This window comes from Triticum urartu, chromosome 5A (assembly GCF_056163025.1).
Source record: "Triticum urartu cultivar PI428250 chromosome 5A, HENAU_Tu73, whole genome shotgun sequence".
NCBI lineage: Eukaryota > Viridiplantae > Streptophyta > Magnoliopsida > Poales > Poaceae > Triticum > Triticum urartu.
The window spans coordinates 515,710,073-515,720,050 of record NC_141877.1 but is presented as its reverse complement, the minus strand read 5'-3'; the positions used below and the strand labels follow the sequence as shown (position 1 = coordinate 515,720,050).

General features: G+C 47.8%; 1 long non-coding RNA gene and 1 pseudogene across 12 annotated transcripts; both read right to left on the bottom strand.

Annotated features, from left to right (window-relative positions):
• Nucleotides 1-1,302: 1,302 nt before the first annotated feature.
• LOC125510100 (uncharacterized) lies at nucleotides 1,303-4,682 on the bottom strand. 12 transcript variants are annotated; one of them, XR_007284491.2, is made up of 5 exons: nucleotides 4,035-4,680; nucleotides 3,644-3,945; nucleotides 2,368-3,537; nucleotides 1,822-1,918; nucleotides 1,303-1,711 (listed from the first exon to the last, which is right to left on the bottom strand). It is a non-coding gene; the product is annotated as an uncharacterized LOC125510100 (long non-coding RNA). The 12 variants fall into 12 exon arrangements; XR_007284493.2 differs by having other exon boundaries at nucleotides 2,426-3,537; nucleotides 4,035-4,679; XR_007284489.2 differs by having other exon boundaries at nucleotides 1,303-1,918; nucleotides 2,368-2,469; nucleotides 2,902-3,537; nucleotides 4,035-4,675.
• A 3,635-nt stretch (nucleotides 4,683-8,317) lies between these two features.
• LOC125507225 (uncharacterized) lies at nucleotides 8,318-9,773 on the bottom strand (annotated as a pseudogene).
• Between the last annotated feature and the right edge of the window lie 205 nt (nucleotides 9,774-9,978).

Here is a 9,978-nt window from a genome sequence, read left to right as displayed (position 1 = left end):
ATCCCTTGATCTAAAAGGATAATTCTATTATGTGGAAATATTCATCTAAATATCACCAGAAAGTCCATGGGAATAATCCTAATAATAACCCCATTTGCAAAAAATGTTTTTCTGTTACTACCATTATTGCTTAATTAGTACAATCCTGATAACACGAAAATAGTTGCAACTATACACAAGGCCGAAAAGATTATGAATTGTTTTCTTGCGCCAATGCTGAAAATGCAAGACCTTATCTAAGAATAATAGACATGGTTACATATGCAACTCTTCAACTCTCCGAACAAGGTTAAGATGATCCATACTGTGACAATTCAGTTTAGGGAAGGGAATTTTTCTACTCACTACACATAAATTATACTTACTTCCTGTAAGAGAAGCGACTACAATATTGCAAAAGCGTCTAAATTATATTATAGCATAACTCATGGCCCTATAAGGAAATGGATAAAAGTTTTCCCAGAGTTACCTAGCTAGCGAACTTAACATGCACATATGGGGTATAATATTTTAGAGTGAATAAAAGTAGCTTAATTGCTAAGTAATAAACATGGGAAACGACTTCTGAAAGAATAAAAGGAGGATTTATGAGTCTACTACTTAATCAATTGAAATGTGAGAAGACCATAATAAATGCTCCCTACATTCCTGAAAAGAAGGAATAAACAAATATATATGCAACATAATCACAAAATACAAAATACACAAATGTATATGGAGCTTAAAAAAACCAAGGTTTGCATTTATCCCGATAACTCTGTTGCCAAACTAAGCAACCAGTAAAGCGGGCCTTTTGAGAATTACCATATCGAAAGTAAGGGTTGTCTACCAATAAAAAGATCACCAGCAATCATCATGCATTGCACTTTTCAGCTAAGCACGTGGATTTGGAAGGCACGAAAATGCAACTCTCTGGACCCGTATGCAAATAAACATTAAATGATTAAGCAAGAGATGGAAACAACATTTTTAGCAGGAGATCATACAATGTACGAAACTCTCGAACATAAGACTGCATCTAGCCTTGCTACTTGCTCTCATTATGAAAGGTAAAACATGGAAATGTATATCTTTTTCAGTAAAAAATAAAGGCAAGGGAACAATATATAGGTAGCCATTTTTATTTTCGAGAAAGGAAGCATAAGAAAAATCTTAATTCAGCGACTTATAATATATAAAGCACAAATCTTGTCATTCGAAACAGCAAAGAGTGCCACATCAACATGACTTTCAATACAAAAGAAAATAACAAAGCAAGAACAACTCCGGCATGGAAAATACACATCCAAGCAGAAACATAAATTCAGAAATAGAACAACTCTTATGCATTTGCTCAGTGTAGGCAAAAAATGGCCGAGTTAGAATAGATCAGCCTTAATGAATATGCTGACCCCAAGCACAGAACTGAAATCAACCCATGGACATTTAATTAAACAGGAGAGTAGCAATCTATTTTAGCAACCTATATGCTACATCATTTGCTGTCTAGCTATCTTTTTCCCTGGCGTTTTGCCTCTCACTCTTCATCTCCCTCTTAATTCCATTCTTCCTTGCATATAACCAATCGTAGCACATGCAAGCAAGGAACAGAACAAATTCAGAAATTGACAGACTTCAAATGCATTGGCTCAGGCTAGACCACACATGCTAACCAATCAAAGCACATCCAGCTAGAAGTTTAGCACACGATGCACCAGATAGAACAGATAAACTGTACATAGACACCCCAAACACATAAATGAAACAGACAAACTTAAGCGCAGTCAATCATTATACATCACAGGAGCAAAAGAAAATAGAACCGGAAGAGGAATCACAAACCTTTGCACTGAGAAGCTTGAGCCAACAAGACAGTGCAAGAGCGACAAGATTTGCAGCACAAACATAAAGACTTTAGGAAGAAGTACATATAGATGAACTGAAATGTAGAACAAAAGGAAATCAGAAAACTGAAAAGGAATCAGAGATTTATGAAAGATAAAAGAAAAAGCAAGCATGTTTAAAAACAATAAGCAAGTGGTGTATAGGTCTGACTGTATTTTTTAACCTACATATTTATTTAACTATCACTTGCTGCATATATTTCTTTTAATGCACTAACTCGAGAGAGTCTTGTAGTTTACTGGGAATTAGCAAAAGCTAAGAAAACAGGCCATACTATACAAGCACGGGCACAAACCAATGGCCTACAAGCACCTAATCAACCAGGAAGAAGACGGTGTATGCATAGGACTAAACCAGCAGGACAATCATAAAGAAAGTTGTTTTCCTGACGAGATCTGAAGAAAAATCCCATACATAGTACAACAAGTATGGTAGATGAACCAAAAAAACAAATAGACAGGGAAGCTGGTCGCACAAACGCACGGGTTCATAGGCTGCTCATCAAGCACTAATCAACCAAGCGAATCAGAACAGATCCAACCTTGTTGGTTAACGACACAGACGTCCCACGAACCAACAAAGAACCTACACGGCAAGGAAACATGAATCACAGAATGGTTGAGCTCACAGATATTTTATCAAACATGAGAAAATAAACAGAGGATGAAGTCGGCAAGAACGAGTTCATGTAGTAGGCCAAAAGCATCTTTTTGTGCTAACTGTAGAAAAAAGGTTCTTATGAAGATATTGTAGTGGTGGGTGTTTTCACTTTTCAGTAAATAGAATGCATGCAATAATCATGACACCACTAAATACAGTAATCTGTAATGCGTGAATCTAACGACCTGAAATAATAATGAGAGAAGAAAAGACAACATTCCACTACTGATATCAACCAATGACTAGAATGAGCAGGTTTAGGTTACACTAAAATGCAGACATTTCTTACTAACAAAAGAATGATCCAACAGATAAAAAGAGTAATTCCAAAAAAGTAAGGCAAGTTTGAGGCTAGACATTCATATTGGTGGAACCAGAGCCCAGCTCGCTGAGCACCATCTTGTAAATTGTGTCGACCCATTTCCTCATAACTGAAGTCCGAAGAAGTGCCAGCCAATCCTAAATCACTCCCAAAATCATAACTTGGGGAAAAGTAGCAACAGACCATTCATTGAACCGTGTTATAGGGATGTATGGTTACATGAAACCATCCAGTCATGGTCCTATGTGCTCATCTACATACAACCTAAGAAAAAACAGAGGGAACAGAAAGACTTCAGGAAGATGTACATATAGATGAACTAAAATGCATTGGGTCATCCCAAAACACATGAAAGCACATACAAGTAGAAATGCAGCAAAAGACGCCCAATGTAGAATAAGTGGGCTCTTCCTAGACCACATATCAAATAACCACCACATGACACCCAAGTAAAAATCCAGGGGATGCCGAAGGCATAATAAACAAACTCTAACCGATCTAGCAAGTCCAGGCATGACACAGGAATCAGCCGCTGCAATCAAACGTATATGCAAGATTTAGGAAAAAATGATGTCATTGCTTCTGACTCGGAACTGAACCAAGAAAGGCACCCGAACACCATGCTAGAATCCGGAGGGAAGCATGGCCTAGCTGCGAACCGGGCTGACCACCTAGAGTCATGGTAACACACCAAGATGTAAATAAGAGCACATCCTCGTTTGATATGCAGGCAAAGATCACACATCCGGTGTTTATATGTAAACAAAGATCACGTACACAGCGAGGTTGCGCAAACCAACGAATCAGCTCACATCACTTTGAGTAGACAAAAGCTCAGAAGAGAGGCTGTCCAACCTTGATGGCTCACGACATGGAGGACCCAAGAACCAACAGAGAAGGTAAACCCGCCTGCAACAAGAAGGAAAAGAGAGAACAAACAGCATACCAGCTCATAGAAGTTTCATCAAACAGGCCAGGAGCATCGTAACTGAAGAACACCTCACCTTGGTATGATAACAATGAGTAGCAGAATGGAAGGAACAATACCAAATCAAACAAATGAGAGCAGCCCCGGTGATCTGAAAGAAAGAGAAGAAAAGGAAAGTGAAGAATCAAATCGCACATGTAGCAAAAACAGGAAAGCTGGGTCAGTTTCGTGAAAAAGGACCTGCGCCGGAAGGGGAGAGGGAGGCAAACTCGGGGTGAGAAGGACGGCGCCGAGCGCACTAACAACGTCCCCTGGCCGGCGGCACCGCCTCACAAGGTCCAGCCCGCTCCTTCACCCTCTCTCGGGACTCCTCCCTCTTCCCTGCAGCTCGAGCCAAGCGCGACGGGCTGGCTTCTTCTTGCCCTCGTCGCTTGCCTGCCTCCCTGCTCTTTCACCCCACGAACGACCTCGTCTAGCTGCTGCCGATCTAGAACCAGGTGAAGCGCGACGACCTCAGGCAGGATTTGGAGAGCATGGAGGAAGAAGGCGATGTAGAGGGGAAAGAGAAGGGTAGCCAGTGGTGAGGCGGCGACCGACCGGCGGCACCTCCTGGCTCGCTCCCTCCTCGATCTATCCTCTGCAATGGCTGCTCGCTCCATCGATCTCTCATCCTCGTCGTCATCGATCCGCTCCTCCCCTACCGCTGAACTCCGACGCGGGGCAGAACGGGGGCTTCTTGGGGCCAAGAAGGAGTCCGGCCGAGTGGCTCTGATGAGATGGGGAGAGCGGGGGGAAGGCGGCGGCTGCACAGGGAAGCGTGGGGAGTGGAAAGAGGGGAAGCAGGGACGTGGGGCTCGAGGAGAGCGACGATTGGTTGATAGGGTTTCACCGACCCAGCCCACGTCGCCCACGGCCACCACGGTTAAACGTTTTCTCACGTAAGACACACGCGACGCAGAGACGGGACGCTGCCTGCAAAGTTGGGCCCGCAAGAAAGGAGGCCCATCCGTCATCCAGCTAAGCACGAAAGAACAATGTACAGATAGACAAATGGTGGGATGTTTGACAGCGCTGTAAAAACCAGCCAGCGAGGCAGAACGTGCGAGCCGGATCGCTCGCATGCCGCGGACGCGCTGGAATGCCGGGTTGCGTAGTGTGATTTATATGTTCAATCGGGCGCTGCCGCGCTGGGTTATGGGCTTTTCCAAGCCGTTTTCGTCTATGGGCCCGTTGTTTTTTTATTTTCATTGTCATTTACCCTTTGGTATGTATTTGGGTTGAGTCGCTCAAAAAAAATGTATTTGGGTTGATTCCCCTAAAAAATGTATTTAGGTTGATATTTTGATTATCCTATATTTCTTGTTTTATTCTTTTTTCTTGTTCATTATTTTAAAAATCTTTTCATTTCCTATTTTTTGTAAGCAATTGCCAACCTATATATAAATTGTAAGAGTTATTTCTGGTTTGCCATATGTTGCTGGTTGACATGATAATTTGAAATGACTTGGCATGTGTTGTGAGCAAAAGAGCTGCCATCTGGTGGTACGATATTTTGCCATCCAAAGTAAAAATAGAAAAGGCACTATTCTAAGTTTCCATGTGTATATGATAAATCTACCAGGTTGACATGATGATTAAAAAAATTGCCATGCGGGAAAAACTACAAATTTCCATGGGAATTAAAAACTAGTTGCCGCGGTGACAGAAAAATGCCATGGCAAAAAAAATTCTACTTAAGTCGCCATAGGAAACCCACCTTATTTTATCGTATAAACACAACATAATTTGCCATTGGTTTACAGGGTTTTTTTTAGATCCATTGGTTTATAGGTTAATGTATTCCGTTTGGGTGGAAACAACTTTTTTTTGTTGAGAAAAACAAGTGCAACAATTCTTGCATAAGTTACAGTTGTCCAGTCCTAACAGCAATGACATTAGGCGTGCAACAGCTGCATCATGAATATGGGCGCAAGGTCAGCAGGCTTACTGTGCGGGAGATGGATGAATCCCTCATGGATATGTCCCTGACGCTGGAGATGTGGCTTGTAGAAGTCCGTCTCATCGGCAGCGATAGTGAGCACGTCGAGGCGCTCCTTCGGCGCGGCGGCCATGGAGTAGGGAGGTGCAGTGCTATGTAGGGTGGCGGACGGGACTACGCGCTAGAGACCGTGGAGGAAGAGCCGACTTCGTGCACGCCCTCTATCACGACCTACTCCTCGTCCACCCGGTCTCTTTGGGCTCCTCCTCTCCGCGGCCACCTATCCCGCCACCTCCGCCACCCACCCCGTCTTCCTCCTCCTTCGATACTTGCCCCGACGCTCCCGCTAGCTCTTCTCCTTATTCGTCTTCTCCTTCCCGTCGCTCCTCTCGATTGCCGCCGTCGCGCGCTCTACCACCACCTCCCCGCCGATGAGATCGCGCCACCACCACCCGCGACGAGGGTGCCGATGTCGTGCGCACTATAGGATGTGGTGTCCAATGGGAGAACGCGCGCAACGGCGTGGAGAGGAGAGGGCCGAGCAGGCACGCCAAGGATGGCGGCGGGGAGGTGGGGTCTTGGATTGAAGGCGAGTGGAATCGAAGAAGGCGGGGGGAATGAAGAGAGTGGCGAGTGAGAGAGGAAACTAGATATGGTAGAGGATTGCGTTCGCGATGGGCCAAGTTTCTGCAAACAGGTCTGCGTGATGATCTCGCCCCCCCCCCCCCCCCCTCTCTTGTGGAAACTCTCTATCTCCCTCTCGCTTCAAAATCCGATGTCATGAAACACGTTCGCCGTGGGAGAAATATGACATCTTCACACCGGCCCTACACGCTCCCCCGCTGGAGTCGTCCACAGAGGACCAGTTCTTTTGATGGCATTTTTAGACTTCTAGAATAAATTGCCTCATATCCAGCCTATTCTAGCAGGCCAACCAAAAATATATTTTAGAAGCCTATTAGTCAAGTCTTAATTAGTAGGCTTCTAAAAAAGATGGTTGAGCTTTTATTTAGAATAAGCTGAGTAGGCTAACAAAAGAACTGGCATATCGTCATATTGAGTCCAAGCTTGTCGTGCAATGTTTTTGGATGCCGATAAGTGCCACATGTGTGGGTGTTAGGGGGTCTGCCCACATATTTTGTGTGGTGTATAAGAGGAACAGTCCACACACCTGCGTGTGGACAAAATAAGTAATGCTCACACACCTTTTTTTTCCTCACGATCCCTCTCACACGCGTGCGTGTGGGCGAAATAGATAACGCCCACACGCCCCGTACATCAGGCTTCGTACCTCGTGGTCCTGCACGCCCCGCCTGACAGTCACCACGCGTCCTGCAGTTGCCATGGTCCAGACCCTCGTGTATGTTCGTTTAACTGTAGTTGCCATGTCGCTGAACTTCGATTGCCATGTCTGACAACTACAATTGCCATGGTTGCTCAACTGCAGGTGCCATGTATGGTCTGCTCTACTGCAATTGCCATGATTTCAAAACTTTAGGAGTTGCCACCCACTAACACTGGGCAGTTGCCATGTAGCACTACAAAAAGGCAAGGCAAAAAAACATGTTCGGGTAATAGAGAGAGTTGCCATGTGCTCACAAGCACGCTAGGGCAGTTGCCATGTAAAGAGAAAGTGTTGCCATCTGCATACGTGCACGCTAGGGCAGTTGCCATGTACCATGCAAAAACACATGGCAAGTCGGATAAAAGAGAGTTGACATATGCTTACAAGCAAAACTTGGGCAGTTGCCATGTACCCTGCAGAAACACATGGCAACTGCCAGCTTTGGGTGTGGGCGAGAAGACGGGCGTGTGGACGAAGTGATAAACGCCCCCACACCAGCCCCCTCTGCGTGCGAGAAAACTGGTGTGTGAGCGAATTGCTAAACGCTCACACATCAGCCCCGTGTGGTGAAAAATGACGTGTGGGCGACCGAATGAATGCCCACACACCAGCTTAGTCCTACGTGACACACAAAAACTGTTAGAACGCGCCAAGATTCGTACAGAATTGGTTGGACGATGATCCATACGTGTGGGCGAGTTGCCAGGCGCCCACACGTGTGGGCGTTAGTGTTTTCGTTGTTTTTCAAGATAGCCTCCCAGTTGATTCTTCTATGTGTGTTCCCACATGAGTTTCTAGCTGAAAAAAGATCAAATTGATCAGTGCCCGTGTACAATGTACTCACACTTATGGTCGAGAAAGCAATTGACATGCCTTAGTAATCGATCCCAGCACATGTGTGTTATTTCGTCGCCGATGTGGCTCCGACGAGCTGGTCAGCTGGAGGTGTCATGAGCGACTTGATCCGACAAGGACGGTGTTTAAGGATTACATCATAGTAAGATAGGTCAGAAAGTCCCAAGTGTGGGTGGTATAAATAAAATCACAGACATAAAATACAAAGAAATTATGAACCGCGAATTTCTTCTTTTAAATAACTTGTGCAACTCTCTAGAGCTTCCGTCACCGTGCAAAGACGGCTAGCTGTTCACAATACGATTCAGAAAAAGAAGCTAAGCTGATGAGAACACGACAGTCGATCTAGTCAAACACGGCCAGCTTCTGGTACTCGTCGCCGGCGATGGCCTGCATCATGATGGCCTCGGGGTTCACCACGCCGTCGTTCTGCAGGAAGATCTTGAGGATGTTCTTGGAGAAGCCGCTCACAATGGCCACCCCGGGCTGGGTCGACGTCACCAGCATCGAGCTGGAGTCGCGCAGGTTCCAGAAGACGATCTGCGGCACCACGTCGCCGTAGCCGGCGGCCCTGAACTTCTCGCAGATCACCTTGTAGTCCGTCTCCCACGACGGCCCCCTGCCGAAGTAGGCGCCCGACGTACACGAACACGGTCCTGATCATCTTCTCCGGCGCAAGTCCGGCGTCCACGGCCGTGCGGAGGATCTGGTCAAACACCCCTTGGAAGTTGGTGCTCCCGCCCCACTCCAAGCGCTCCACGAACTTCATCTTCTCCCACAGGGTATTGCCTTTGATCAGGTGGATCGAGGGCCTTGAATGGAACGTGATCACCTTGCCCCTCCACGGCTTCTCGCTGAGCTCCGACGCGAGCACCCCCAGCGTGATGCACACCTCCATCGGGGTGCCGGTCATGCTGGCGGACACGTCGCAGACGGAGATGCAGTTGCGCAGCGCCCCCTTGGCGCGGAGGTCGTCCACCATGCGGCGCCACTAAAGCTTGGAGACGTCGTCCTCCTGGCCAAGGAGTGCGGCCGCCGCGATCTCGTGTGGCAGGAGCGCGCCCGCCGAGATCTTGGCCTTGCCGGCCTTCACGTCATCCAGGTACCTGCCGAAGCGCACCTCGTCGTGCTTCTTGAACAGGAGCTTGTAGCGCCTCATGGCCACCGAGGCCACTCAAGTGTAGGGGAGCTCCGACCACCGCTGCGCGCTCATGTACACCTCCGGAAGCTTCAGGACCTTGCGCAGCGGCACGAGCACCTGACGGCGAAGGCGGTGGAGGGCGTGATACGTGTAGTGCTCGTCCGAGAGTTGGGCGTACTCGGGGTCTGAGTCGCGCGGGAAGAGGCGACGAGCGATGGCCTCGCAGAGCAGCGTGGTGCGGTCGCACGACGAGCCCGGCGTGGGGCACCACTTGGCGGCGAGCCCGATCTTCATCTTCTTCCCGCCGTGGGCAAGCTGTTCGAGGTCCGAGGTGAGGAGCGCGGCGAAGAAGTCCGCGATGGCGTCGAACAAGAAACGGTAGGCCCGGTCTCCGTAGTACGTCTCCAGCGACTGCACGGCGAGCTTGGCCACCTTCCAGACCTTCTTGGACATCTGCCGCTTAAGTGGGGAGGTCTTCTTCTGATCCACCTCCATCACCTCCGGGACCACGACAGGGTCAGGGACGACCTCCATCGCCTCCGACTTCTGCTCGGCTGCCTCCGGGACAGCGACGGGATCAGGGACGACCTCCATCGCCTCCGGCTTCTGCTCTGCTGCCTCCGGGACCGCGACGGAGACAGGGACGGCCTTGCTCTGCATGGATTTGTAGAGCGAAAAGGTGTGACGACACCCGGGTGCCCCGGCACCCGGTTATCCCGTCCGTCGAATGAGTTAAAGATTCGTGCCGTGTAGCTTTCAGGTACAGACGCTTGTACAGTACTAGTATGATTAGCAGGCTTTATCAGGGAGACAAATAGCGACGGGAGGAGAGAGGCATGGCAGGAATAGGCTCTGCAAGTATAGG